This window comes from Leptonychotes weddellii, chromosome 3, assembly GCF_054177405.1.
Source record: "Leptonychotes weddellii isolate Sample4059 chromosome 3, ASM5417740v2, whole genome shotgun sequence".
Taxonomy (NCBI): domain Eukaryota; kingdom Metazoa; phylum Chordata; class Mammalia; order Carnivora; family Phocidae; genus Leptonychotes; species Leptonychotes weddellii.
Window position 1 is genome coordinate 122,312,995 of NC_138371.1, and position 13,938 is coordinate 122,326,932.

At 39.3% G+C, this 13,938-nt stretch overlaps 1 non-coding gene across 1 annotated transcript; it reads right to left on the bottom strand.

The window, feature by feature from the left end:
• Positions 1-7,404: 7,404 nt before the first annotated feature.
• On the bottom strand, positions 7,405-7,508 carry LOC115936797 (U6 spliceosomal RNA). Its single transcript, XR_004072189.1, has one exon. It is a non-coding gene; the product is annotated as a U6 spliceosomal RNA (small nuclear RNA).
• Positions 7,509-13,938: the final 6,430 nt, after the last annotated feature.

The following is a 13,938-nucleotide window of genomic DNA, read 5'->3' on the forward strand; positions in this document are numbered from 1 at the left end:
GCAACCCTCAGTTTGTTTCCTGAGATTAAGAATTCCTCATATCAGTGAGGTCATGTGATACATGTCTTTCTCTGATTGACTTATTTCGCTCAGCATGATACCCTCTAGTTCCATCCACGTCGTTGCAAATGGCAAGATTTTGGTTTTTTGATGGCTGCATAATATTCCATTGTATATATGGACCACATCTTCTTTATCCATTCATCTGTTGATGGACATCTTGGCTCTTTTCATAGTTTGGCTATTGTGGACATTGCTGCTATAAACATTGGGGTGCACATACCCCTTTGGATCACTGCATTTGTATCTTTGGGGTAAATACCCAGTAGTGCAATTGCTGGGTTGTAGGGTAGCTAATAGGAATAGTTTTTTAGAGGAGCTTGTCCACGAGGCACACGGAGGGAGAGACGTGCAGGAGGGTGACCCAGTAGCTTGTTTACTTCCCCTACTGGACTGTGAGGTCCTAGTCTTCTTATTTTTATTGATCAGCTCTGTGGGCAGTGACTGCACATAGTGGGCTCTTAGTAATAGCAGTTGCTAGTAATAATAGTGATAATAACAACAACAACAACAAGCATTAAATGAAAATTCACTATGTGCCCAGGGCTTTGCATACATTAGATCAGTAAATTGTTATCACAGCTCTCTTAGGTACATACCATTATTTTCATTTTCTAGATGAATCTCTGAGAAGTCAGGCACCCGACAGAGTATCTGAAGAGTATGTCCTCCTCATCATGGACAAACCAAGGGCATACTTTGGATAATAAAAAAGCTTTTAGAAAATGTTCTTTCATCCATTTATTCATTTAGCAAAACTTCATTGAGCACCTACACCTGCAAAGGAGGCAGATGCATGAACCAACAATTTTATTTCAATACCATAACAGGACTATTGATGGTTCACATCTATCTGTCTAATTAAGAAGTTACGAAAACACAGTACTCTAAAATGTTTGGGATGCTAATTATGAGACTGTTTACAAAAGCATTTGGAAATGGTTTCAGCCATAAGGACACGATAAGGCTCTATTTTAACAAGAAATGATTTTGCTGTGGAATTTTCTAAGATGATAGCACCTCTGTTGCTGTTCAGTTCTTCACAGAGTTTTTGGTCTAGAAAAAGAATTTGGCGGAAACCAATAGTTCCATCACGACACTTATTATTTAAATTTTCTTCTTGTCTTTCTTCCAAGTACTTTCTCTCAGCACATTTATTCCCTCAGATACTTTACAGTCGGCGTTTTAGAGACAGCTTCCTTTTTAATTTGGATCTTGGCACCTTAAAAATAGAGCTTGATCAAGGAAAGCGCTACGTTCCTTCCCCAATCTTCAACTGCCTAAGACTGCCCACTTAACAATACTCCACATTTATCTTAGTGCTTAAAGATTTTCAAAGTGTTCCTATACATCATTTTAATTATTTTAATTAATCCTCTTAATTACTTGATGGAATGGGCCAGAAAGTATTCTTATTGCCATTTTTATTAGTATTACGAAAGAAAAGCGATACACGTGGAGGACAGAAAACACTCCAACCATACCAATGGTTACAAAATTAAAAAGAAAAATTTATTCTCCTCTGGTATCCACACCCACTGTTGCAATCTTCTGTGTGGGTCCTGGACTGTGACTTCCTTTCTCAACACAAGCCATTTCAAAGCCTACAATTGCGAGTGCTGGTACGGATGTGTCCCCTCTCATACATCTTTATTGTTGATCAGTGGGATGTCTGGGAGTAGAGTGAGGTAAGGACACGTGCCCAGTCTGCCTTCCTGAACCAAAGATCCATCATTGCCATTTTATAGTTCCTGAATCTTGGACACAGAAGGAGCGAACCCTTTGTCAAATGACTATTACATGGTGGAGCTGAAAACTGGAATTCTATTTTTCTGTCACCTACTTGAATGTTCTCTCCATCTCTGGATCTCTACACTGCCTCTTGTCCTCAGTTCCTGTCAGTGGAATTCAACACAGCTGAGCAGAAATGTCAACAAGCCCTTTTTGAGCATGTCCCTCGTAGAACCACATGTAAGGACAGACAGCGCATTTGTATTTGCTTTGGATGTTTTTCCCGGCTCAGAATCGCTCTCATTCTCATCTTTGGTTTTCACAGAAATGCCAGAGGTAAAAAGCCTTTGGGAACTTTGGAGTTTTAAAACCTAGGGTAAGTCATTTTCAATAAGAGCTTTAAAATAAATTAGTTGACGGGGTGCGGGGGGGAGAAGCGCTTTTAAAAATTTCATTACTACCTGTGAACATCACACTTATTAGTGCTTAGTTTGACTCCGATTTCTGAAACCGAATGGTGTGTGGATGAAGAAAAGACATATAAATTACTTTTGTCTACTGTGAAGCCAAAACACGTGCCTCCCTTAACCTCTTTCACATCTACCTTTATTTCCCCTCTCGTTGCCAGTTCTTGTACCCATTAATTATTTTTTTAAAACCTGGAACATGGAATAACGGCCGTTGTTAGACACACAGGGCCTGTTCAACAAGCTTAAAATTTCTCCCCTTCATTTTCAGAAGGCCACAGTCAATATGAGAGAGAAAGAGGCATAAAGTAGGAAATCTGGGGGCAGAGAATAGCAATCCACCTATCCAATGTACAATTATCTATTGAGTACCTCCTACTATGTCCAGGCACTCTTGGCAACTTGGGATAAACATTTAGATAAAATGGTGAGTATTTAGCTGAGGAGGCAGGTGTGAACCAAATAATAGAACTGTATAGTAAAATAATGAACTGGGAAAGCACCACGAAGGGAAAGTCCATGCACAGTACCACTGATAACTGGGGGAAGGCAGTCAGGGAAAGCTTTTATGAAGGATGGATATTGGAGATGAGTTCTAGATGCAAGAGAGAAGGGTCAAAGGAATCCCACACAGACTCCTTGGGTAGCGCAGAAAACAGGCAGGGGGCCCAAGGTAGCTGTCAAAAGGGGACACGCCTGACACATTATACTCTTGGGTAGCTTACGGGAGCAAGGAAGGGAATTTTCAGAGGACATGATTTGATTTCTCTCAGTTTAACAGAGATTTCTTGGAAATTTATCCGAAGGACAAGCATGAGTAGCTGGTTGCTCGTCAGTAGGCAATTTGGTGGCTGCACCAGCTGAAGAATGTCTATGGCCACACACATGAGATATATTTGTATGTCCCTAGTCTAGAAATGGAAATTAAAGATCTTGGTTCTGCTGCAACACCTTTCTACTACTCCTCATCAAGCATATAACTACAGCTGCGAGTCTCCCTGGGAAGGACACAGATATGGGGATTGGGAAGGCGAGGGTTGAAATCTCTGCTCTGCACCTGCTAGTATGACCCTGGGCATGTTTCTTCACTTCTCTGGGTCTCAGATTCATCATCTAAAAGCAGGAAGTAATATGCTGATGACTCATGAATCCACCTTTCAGCCCAGAACTCTCTCCTGAGGTCCCTATCCTTATGTTCAACTGCCCTTGGACACTATGGAGGTGTTTTAGGGACAACTCAGATTCATTTTGTCCAAAACCAAACTCATCTCCACCCCTGCCTCCAATAAAACAAAACATTACTCTTCCTGCAGTTTTCCTGGATAATAGGCATCCCTTTTGGCTACACCATAAGCTGGAAGCTGGGACAGTATCTTGACTTTAGCTTCTGCCTCCCTCCATTTTCAGTTCATCACCGTGTCCTGGGAATGCCATCCTTTAACTGTCTCTCCATCCTTGCTGTTACCACACTACTGATATCCTTCTGTCTAGGTCTCTCATCTCCTGCCACTTGCCCTCTTGTATCTTATACCACAACCTCACTGAGCTGCTTTAAGTGCTTGAGATGTGCCATGGGGATGCTTTCCACTCGGCCTTCGAAAGGGCAGTTCCCTTCTCCCATCCTTTACTGTCTTTTGCTTAAATGCCATTTCTACTGGGAACCTTCCCTCCTTCCCACCCTCCTCTGAACCAGGCTAGTTGCTCCTGCTCAGCATTTCCATAATGCCCCATACTTCTCCAAGTACAGGATTCTCCCTGACCCCCTTCATGGGGGATATGTGTCAAGACCCCCAGTGGATGCCTGAAACCACAGATAGTACTGAACCCTATATATGCTATTTTCCCCCTATACATACACACCTATGCTAAAGTTTAATTTATAAATTAGGCATAGTAAGAAATTAACAGCAATAACTAACAATAAAATACAACAATTATAACAGTATACTATAATAAAAGCTAGTAAATATGGGCTCTTTCTCTCAAAATATCTTATTGTGTTGTACTCACCCTTCTTCTTGTGATGCTGCAAGACAATCAAATGCCTACGTGAGGAGATGAAGTGAGGAGAATGATGTTGGCATTGTGATAGTGTTAGGCTATTCTTGACCTGACAGTATGTCAGGAGGATCTTCCGCTTCCTAACTGAGGTTGACTGCCAGGAACTGAAACTGCGGGGAACTGAAACCACAGAGAGCAAAACAGCAGATAAGGGGGACTACTGTATAGCGCTTGTTTTGGAGACTTGTTTGATTGTTTATTTTCCTCCTACACTCTTAGCTTCATAAAACAGGGACTGTACCCATCTTGTTTATTAGTATATCCCTGGCACTCAATAGATATCTGTGGAAAGAAGAAAGGAAAATAGAAAAGAAATGAGCAAGGCAAGAATTGACTAAAAATAGTATAAGAAAGGTGCTTGGTAAAAGGAATCTATCATTATTGCTATTCCAGGCACAAGAGGTTCCAGAAGGAGATTCTTGGAAATTAAGGCATCTTACCTGCTGGGAAGGGGGTCTGGGGTGGAGCACTCCCTGAATTCAGGATGGAGAGGTTCTTCCTCACCCTATATGAAGATGAGCCTATATGGAAAGTAAGGGATTGCCCCCACCCCACACACACTCCTGCCACCTCCATTGGCATGAGGGGAGCTCCAAAAGCCATTGACTGTGTACTTTGGGGAAGTTGCTTAATTTCTTTGAGGCTTAGTTTGGTCATGTATAACGTGAGGGGATTAGATAGGACCATGTCTAGGGTCTCTTCCAACTCTAACATAGTTTGATTTTACCTTGTAATCTACTCCTTTTCTCCTGCAGACTTATGCATCCCATTTCTTTCTTTCTTCCCTTTGTCTCCCCCAACCCCAACATTCTGAGTGTATCAGCTGGTGGTGAAAAATAAGGTTGAAAGTTTGGGGAAAAGTAGACAAGAATATATAGGTTATCTTTTGAATAATTTGGTCTTCATTCTACTGTTTCTATTTTCATAGGTTTTATTTGATCTTACAAATAGTCTAGAATATTTTTAGAATGGCCCCAATTCAGGCCTAGTTTTTAACTTGGAGGCATCAGTTTCAGCCACACCATCTATTGGCAGTTCCGTTGATTTTTTTTGCCAGAAATACTGGCTCTGTTCAGCAACTTTAGCCAAATGTCCTTATGCAGATGAAGCATCAAAGGCACACAGGTCTTCAAACAAAATGTCAAAGACTTTAATGAATAGTGAATGAGTTTAATGAATTCCATTGGAATGAGGCTGCCTGATGGCGCCATCTTCCTAAGGTGCCATGTTTCTACAGATTCCTCTCTCAGTTCCTGATACAGCTGGTTCCTTCTCATTGCTCCTGTCTCAGTTCAAATATCATCTCCTTGTAGAAGACTCTCTTGACCACCCTTGTTAAATTAGCCCCCTTACTCTTCACTTTACCACATTGCTGTGTTTTGTTATTATCATAGCACTTACCAGTGCCTGAAATTGTGGTGTTCATTTATTTGTTTTGTCCATGTTTCTCCTTCACAATAGGAGAAGGTGGGACTCTATCTATCTTGTTCACTGCTTATACCCGGCAGTTAGAACAGAGCATGCCCAAAATAGATGCTTGAATAAATGTAATGGTGAATGGATGAACCTTCAGAATGTGCAGGAATTTACTCAATCTGTTCATCTGGGAGCCTCAAATCAACACTTCCATGTGATTGCTGTGGAAAATGAGTGGCTTAACAGTCTTAAGGTTTTTAACATTAGAGTAAGGTGGTCTCTTATGGGCTTTTCAATCTGATATTCTCTGCTTTCCAGGCACATTATAGCTCTATTAGCTAGGTAATGCTATCGATATGGAAATTTCATCTCTCTCTCTATCTAAATTTCTCTCTCTATATATAGATATACACATATTTATATATGTATTTGTCTATTGTATATACATATATACATACATATGTGTATATTCATACATATATACATATTTATCTATCATAAAATTCCTAATATTTGAAATAAATATGACTTACAGCAGTGGTTTACTTTTTTTTTTAAGCTGAGGAATCCTTTCCTCAAGTGAAAATCTTATGAGGAGGCCTAATATATATGAGAGAAAATGAAGTCCACCAAAAGTAAGAATGGGGGGAGGAAGGAGGGAGTTTATAGCTCTAGCTACTCCCCAGAATAACATTTTCTTCCTCAGGACTGTCCCTGGAATAATTTAACTACTACTGGCTTATAATAATACTAAGTAATGTTTTTGAATACAGATGTTGTACCACGTACTTTAAATATGTATTTTTTACTTAAAAATTGTTTAAATTTATTTTTAATTCAAGTGTACTTATCATACAGTGTTATCTTAGTTTTAGATGTATAATATAGTGATTCAACGGTTCTATATGTTACTCAGTGCTCATAACAAGTACTTTACATGCATCATCTCATCTAATTCTTATATGCAACCTTATGAGAGAAGTGTATTGTCTATAGGAGGCAAATTGGAGACTAAGGCTTAAAAAGCTTTGTCTGAGTTCTTTGTGGTGGTTATTTTCCAAGGTAACTGCCAGCAATTCTTACCTCCTGATGTTTGTGCACTTGTGCAGTCCCTTCTCGTATTGAGTCAGGGCTGGCCATGTGACCAATGGAATACGGCAGAGGTGATGGTATGTAACTTCCAAGGCAAGGTCATAAAAGCTTTACAGCCTCGGCTTTTCCCTCTTGGATCACTCATTCTGGAGTAAGCCAGTTGCAATGTCATCAGGACACTCAAGGATCTTATGGAGCCCACATGGAAGGAAACTGAAGATTCCTGCCAAAAGCCTGCACCAACTTTCCATGTGAGGGAGCTGTCTTGGAAGTAGATTTCCCAGCCCCAGTCTAGTCTTTAGCCAGCTGCGACCTTAGCCAACATCTGACTGCAACCTCTTCAGAGACCTAGCCAGACAACTCCCAAATTTCTGACTTACAGAAACTGTGGAAGATAAAAAATAATTATTGCTGTCATAATCCAGAAAGTTTTGGGGTGACTTATTACACAGTGTTGGATAACTAGTATAATTTATAGGCAGTTCAATGGCAGAATCAGGATTTTGATTCCAGGTCTGACTCTAGAGTCTATGCTCTTTGCCACAAATGCTCTATTTTCTTACATACTCATTTTTTTTAAAATATGGAATGCTTCATGAATTTGCATGTCATCCTTGTGCAGGGGCCATGCTAATCTTCTCTTATCATTCCAATTTTAATATATGTGCTGCTCTTATATACTCATTTATTTTTTAATTTTTAAAAAATTTTTTATATATACTTATATACTCATTTTAACACAAAGTTAAAACAAAATTATGCGAGTATCTTATGAGCTCCATGTCACAGATGAGAAACTGAGGCATAGATAAGTTAAAAATTAATTGATGAATCCAGGATTTGAAGTCAAATGTCTAACTCCAAGATCTGTGGTCTTTGTCATCATGCTAAGCTATTGTCATAATCCGAAAAAACTTTTAGGAAAATCAATCTGGAGTTGGAATGCCAGATGGAATGGAAAGGAAAGAGCCAAAGAGAATAGTTGTTTGAGGGAAATCAAGACCTCTGCCATGGAGGCTAACTACTAAACTATTTTTCAAAATATCTTTGATACTACCATGGGCTACTGAAGATCTGGATGGGCAGGTCATTTGTCTGTAACCATAAGGCACTTCCCCTATTGCAATAGTCTCTAGTCATTGGTCAATGTTCAAGAAGGAAATTAACCATGGTCATTTTCCAATGTGGCCTTGCAAATGGTGGGAGTTAGGTCAGTTGGAGTTTGCTTTCAGTATTCATTCTGATGTTTAGTCTCTGTTTTCCAGCAGCACTTCAATATTTATTTTTATATGTACCACTGTTTTTAAAAAAGGAAGGAGAGTGAACCAAGACTCTCTGCCTTTAAAGTAAGCTAACAAATGAGTGATAATTGAGACAAGAAATCCTAGTGTAGGAAGAGAGAACTGATTGTGCTCTGTCCTTGGTAGAATTTTGAGTCATTCATGCAGTATAGTGTCTGGAGAGTTCTAGTGAGTCATGCATTGCTAACTATGGAAGAAAAATGTACTTTCTAAAGCTGTCTGTTATTACTCATGTCTTTCACTCGGCATCAGCAGATGCTGGTACCCTATTGACTGGTGATCTAATAGAAAGTTTCTCAGAGGCAGACAGATCCAACACAATTTCCCTCTAACTCTGATAAATTTGGCACAAGTTCTCTTATTTGGCTTGCAAGATGTTTGCATTAACATTGTGACTTATTTTTGGCTTGGTGTTAAAAGGATTGTTTAGTAACAAAATGGAGCATTTGAATTTTGTGGCAGCCGGGAGGAATGCTCTTATTTTATAATGAAACAACTGAACAAATGTTCTTTATGGTGATTCATTCCTCATGTGGGAAAAATTTCTTCTTATATATATTCTCTCTATATTGGATGCATGAAGCCAGTTTACCTTCAACATTTAGGCAGAATTTCCAGTGAGCAATTTGGGAACAATATCTATAAATTATAAAGATAGGTTCTATGGCAAAAGGAACAGGATTGAAACTATAGGATTGAATGTCAGGAACCACTTGGGTTCTATTCCTAACTGGGCCAGAGTTTGTATATAACCTTGAGCTATTCACTTAATCTTTTTTTAAACTTAGGTTCTCTGTCTGAAATAGAAAGAAAATTGCTTACCTATTTAGCTAAGGCAGAAACAATTTCCTGATAGGAAGGTGACTCAGCAGCCTGGGGAGGCTGTATAGCCTCTTGTCCTGGAAGTCTTCAGTGAGACAGAGGCAGCCAGCTGCCTGGATGGATTAAAGTGTGGTGCTTGAAGACTGGAGACCAGACCACACAAATGAAACCTGACATTTAGAAACAGTAAAGAGACCGAGTCATGGAGGACCTACTATTTGTCAGGCACTGTGCTAGATCCTGGGAGACAATGGTGAATCAGACACACCCCAAAGTTTCTGCCCTTATGAAGTATACTGTTGAGTCCACTTTGTGCATGTTTGCAATTATTCAGAGAGAGGTTCTATGATTTTGTTATCTGGATCTGAGTTTTGTTTTGTTTTTGTTTTTGTTTTTGTTTTAGTATGGGATCATGCAGGATCACTGCTCAGAAAATGCAATCATGAGAGTCTTAGGAAAGAGGAGTCTGATATAGTACGGGGTATGGTTAAAACAGGCCTTGTTAAGACAGAGCTTGACCCACCAAGACAGAGGAGAGCAATAGATTCATATTGGCATTGTCCATTACTTGAGATGAAAGTGTGGGGAAAGTTTTAAGATGTCTCGCATGGACTTTCCGGTCCAAGTTACAGGACCTCCTTTCCACTGCTCCCAGAAGGGCTTCTCACCAATCCGACGGTGTCCAACTTGGATGATGATTGCTGGGTCTGCAGAAACTGAACAATGGATTCTGAACATGTGAGCTGCTCCTGATCTTCTGCGGACAGCAGCACAACCAATGGTAACGTTTAGGCAGTGAAAGGGCATCCTTGGTCTTGCACCAATGTTTTGTTTCCAGCTCACATTCTTACAAAGCAATGGTTGTTCCTACCACAAGAAGTTGGAAATGTCCCTCCTCTTGCCATTGTGAATGTTGCCCCTGCAGGGGGAATGCAAGATGGGGGGTGGAGAGGGCGCTGCAGCATCACATTAGGGGTCCTTTGAGTAGATGTCAACCCTTTGTGATTTCTCAAGTCCTTCAATGTTATTGGTTCATCTGTTCCTCTATAATTTTTAAATGAAAATGGTTCAAGTTCCTATCCTACTTATGGGTGGGTGGTGTCCTAGCAGCCTTGAAATATCTCTCATGATTCTTATGGGTTTACATTTCTTCAAGTCATGTCTGAATCAAATTTTCTCATTCAACTGAATTCTTCATTACCACTTTTTTTTTTAAATTGAAGAATAACTTATATACAATATTGTATTCATTTCAGGTGTACAACATAGTGATTTGATATTTATATACAGTACAAAATCTGTCACCATACAAAGATGTACAATATTATGGACAATGTTCCCTATGCTGTACATTCCATCCCCATGTCTTATTTATTTTATAACTGGAAGATTGTACATTTAACCCCCTTCACCTATTTCATCCATCTCCCTACCTCCTCCCCTCTGGCAACCATCATTTCATTCTCTGTATCTGTGAGTCTGTTTTGTTTTGTTTGTTTTTTAGATTCCACATGTAAGTGAAATGATACAGTATTTGTCTTTCTCTGTCTGACTTATTTCGCTTAGCATAATTCCCTCTAGGTCCATCCATATTGTTACAAATGGCAAGATTTCACTCTTTTAATGGCTGGGTAAAATTTCATTGTATATATACCATATCTTCTTTATCCATTCATCTATTGATGGATAGATGGCTACTATCTTCCATCTCTTGGTCACTTCCATATCTTGGCTACTGTAAATAATGCTGCAATAAAGATATGGGGTGCATATGTTTTTTTGAATGAGTGTTTTCATTTTCTTCAGGTAAAATATCTAGAGGTGGATTTGCCAGATTGTATGGTAGTTCTATTTTGAATTTTTTGAGGAACCTCCATACTTTTTCTGTACCAATTTACATTCCTACCAACAGTTCATGAGGATTCCCTTTTCTCCTCATTCTTGCCAATATTTGTTATGTCTTGTCTTTTTGGTACTAGCCATTCTGACAGGTGTGAGGTGATATCTCATTGTGGTTTTGATTTACATTTCCCTAATGTTTAGTGACACTGAGCATCTTTTCATGTGCTTGTTGGCCCTCTGCAATGTCTTTAGAAAAATATCTGTTCAGATCCCCTGCCCATCTTTAATCAGATTTTTTTTATATTAAGTTGTATGAGTGCTTTATAGATGTTGGATGTTACCCCTTATTGGACATATTGTTTGTAAATATCTTCTCCCATTCAGTAGGTTGCTGCTTTGTTTTGTTGATGATTTCCTTCTCTGCAAAAGCTTTAGTTTGATGTAGACCAACTAAATGTAGATGTAGACCAATTTGTTTATTTTTGCTTTTGTTGTCCTAGCCTAAGGAGCCAGACCCCAAAAACATTGCTAGACCAATGTCAAAGAGTTTACTGACTCTATTTTCTTCTAGGAGTTTTGGTTTCAGGTCTTACATTTAAGTCTTTAATCCATTTTGAGTTTATTTTTGTGTATGGTATAAGAAAGTGGTCCAGTTTCATTCTTTGGAATGTAGCTGTCCAGTTTTCCCAACACAATTTATTGCAGAGACCATGCTTTCCCCAGTGTATATTCTTGCCTCCTTTGCTATAGAGTAATTGACTGAATAAGTGTGGGTTTACTTCTGGGCTCTAGTCTCTTCTGTTGATCTATGTGTCTGTTTTATCACCAGTCTTATTACTCTCTACATGTGCTGTCCACCTCCTCAGTGCTATACCATATTAGGAAATGCCAGATTCCTTCATACCCTGAAGAACCACTGATCCAAGGCAGGGAGGGACAGTACCTCAAGGTAAACAGTTTATTTTATTTTATTTTTTAATTAACATATAATGTATTATTTGTTTCAGGGGTACAGGTCTGTGATTCATCAGTCTTACACAATTCATAGCGCTCACCATAGTACATACCCTCCCCAATGTCCATCACCAGGCACCCCATCCCTCCCACCCCCCCACCACTCCAGCAACCCTCAGTTTGTTTCCTGAGATGAAGCGTTTCTTATGGTTTATCTCCCTCTCTGGTTTTGTCTTGTTTCATTTTTCCCTCCCTTCCCTTATGATCCTCTGTCTTGTTTCTCAGATTCCTCATATCAGTGAGATCATATACTTATATTTCTCTGATTGACTTATTTTGCTTAGCATAATACCCTCTAGTTCCATCCATGCCCTTGCAAATGGCAAGATTTCATTTTTTTGATGGCTGCATAATAATCCATTATATATATATATATACACACACACACACACACACACACACACATACACCACATCTTCTTTATCCTTTCATCTGTTGATGGACATCTTGGCTCTTTCCATAGTTTGGCTATTGTGGACATTGCTGCTATAAACATTGGGTGCATGTGCCCCTTCGGATCACTACATTTGTATCTTTGGGGTAAATACCCAGTGGTGCAATTGCTGGGTCGTAAGGTAGCTCTATTTTCAACTTTTTGAGCAACCTCCATACTGTTTTCCAGAGTGGATGCACGAGCTTGCATTCCCACCAACAGTGTAGGAGGGTTCCCCTTTCTCTGCATCCCCGCCAACATCTGTCACTTCCTGACTTGTTAATTTTAGCCATTCTGACTGGTGTGAGGTGATATCTCATTGAGGTTTTGATTTGGATTTCCCTGATGCCAAGGCAAACAATTTAAAACTGGTATTAAGTAATTCTGTAATTAATTAAATTGGGTAATTAATTAAACCCAAGTCCTTAGGTCATTCTTGCTCGAGTAAATTTTTCAGTGGCTTTGTCCTCCACAGGCCTCAGGTTTTCCCCACCTTGCTGAACTCTTGTCCCTAAAGCTCAGCTTCCCTCTCACACTATTATTCTATGTAACTTGGTTCGTTCTTGTGCCCATCCCAAAACTCAGCTCTGGTCCTCTTATCAGAGAGCTGAGAGAACTTCATTAAGCTACTCAGCCAAACTCATCTGTCCTGGTACTCAAAGCACTATTGCAGTCTTCTCTTTAATAAGATCAAAGACTTAGGTGTGGTTTCCTTTCTCATGGGTCTCTGTACATGGAAGGAAGTAGGAAGGTAGGAATTTATCTTCCTTCTGGGAAAGCAGAGCATTTTTTCATTTTTACTACACAAGGACAAAGGCAGTCAGCATTTTGTAAAGCATGTTGATAGAAAACTAAGAGATCCCCAGAAATTCACCGGCAAAGATTCAGCACTTAAAGAAGGTGTCTTGGCCAATTTCATAAGACAACAAATTCAGCATCATGATCTCTGAAATAAAAGGTGGGCATTCTAGCAAGCAATATATGGCTCAGGACAAGATGGCAGGAGTGAGACACACACAGGGGATCTCTGGGACCAGAACAAGAGGGATCCAAATTGGACTAAAATTATTCCTTCAGCCAAGCCCTGGGAAAACTTGAGATCAATGTCAGAATCTTCTCCCTACTCTTTGTTATTCATAGACATACACATATAAGTATTTAGAGTGAACTGTATCTCATTCGCACTGTGCCTTCGTTATCAACAAGTACTCTGCTTGTCTTCAGAAAATCACTTGTATTTGTATGGGTCTCAGCTGTCAAGAGGATCAATACCAGGTAGCAGCATCCTTTACAGAATGCTGCCTTAACTAGGCTTATTTATTTATTTATTTATTTATTTATTTATTATTTGTTTATTTTTTAATTTAGATTCAGTTAGCCAACATATAGTACATCATTAGTTTCAGATGCAGTGTTCAGTAAATCATCAGTTGCATGTAACACCCAGTTAACTAGGCTTATTTATAAAGTCATGACCTTATAATAAGGCCTGAACTTTCTCTGCATCCAGAGAAATATGAGAAAGTATAGCATTTAAAAACAAACATGTTTTCAGAAGAGCCGTATGTTCAGTGTTCCTTTTCTAGTGGTGTAAGAAAGTCTTATTATTTTTCTTGTGTCCTATAGAGTGTAAGTTCTATGGAAGAACGTACATAGATGAAATATGAGGAGGTAGGTTTGTTGGAGTAGTGGAGTATTA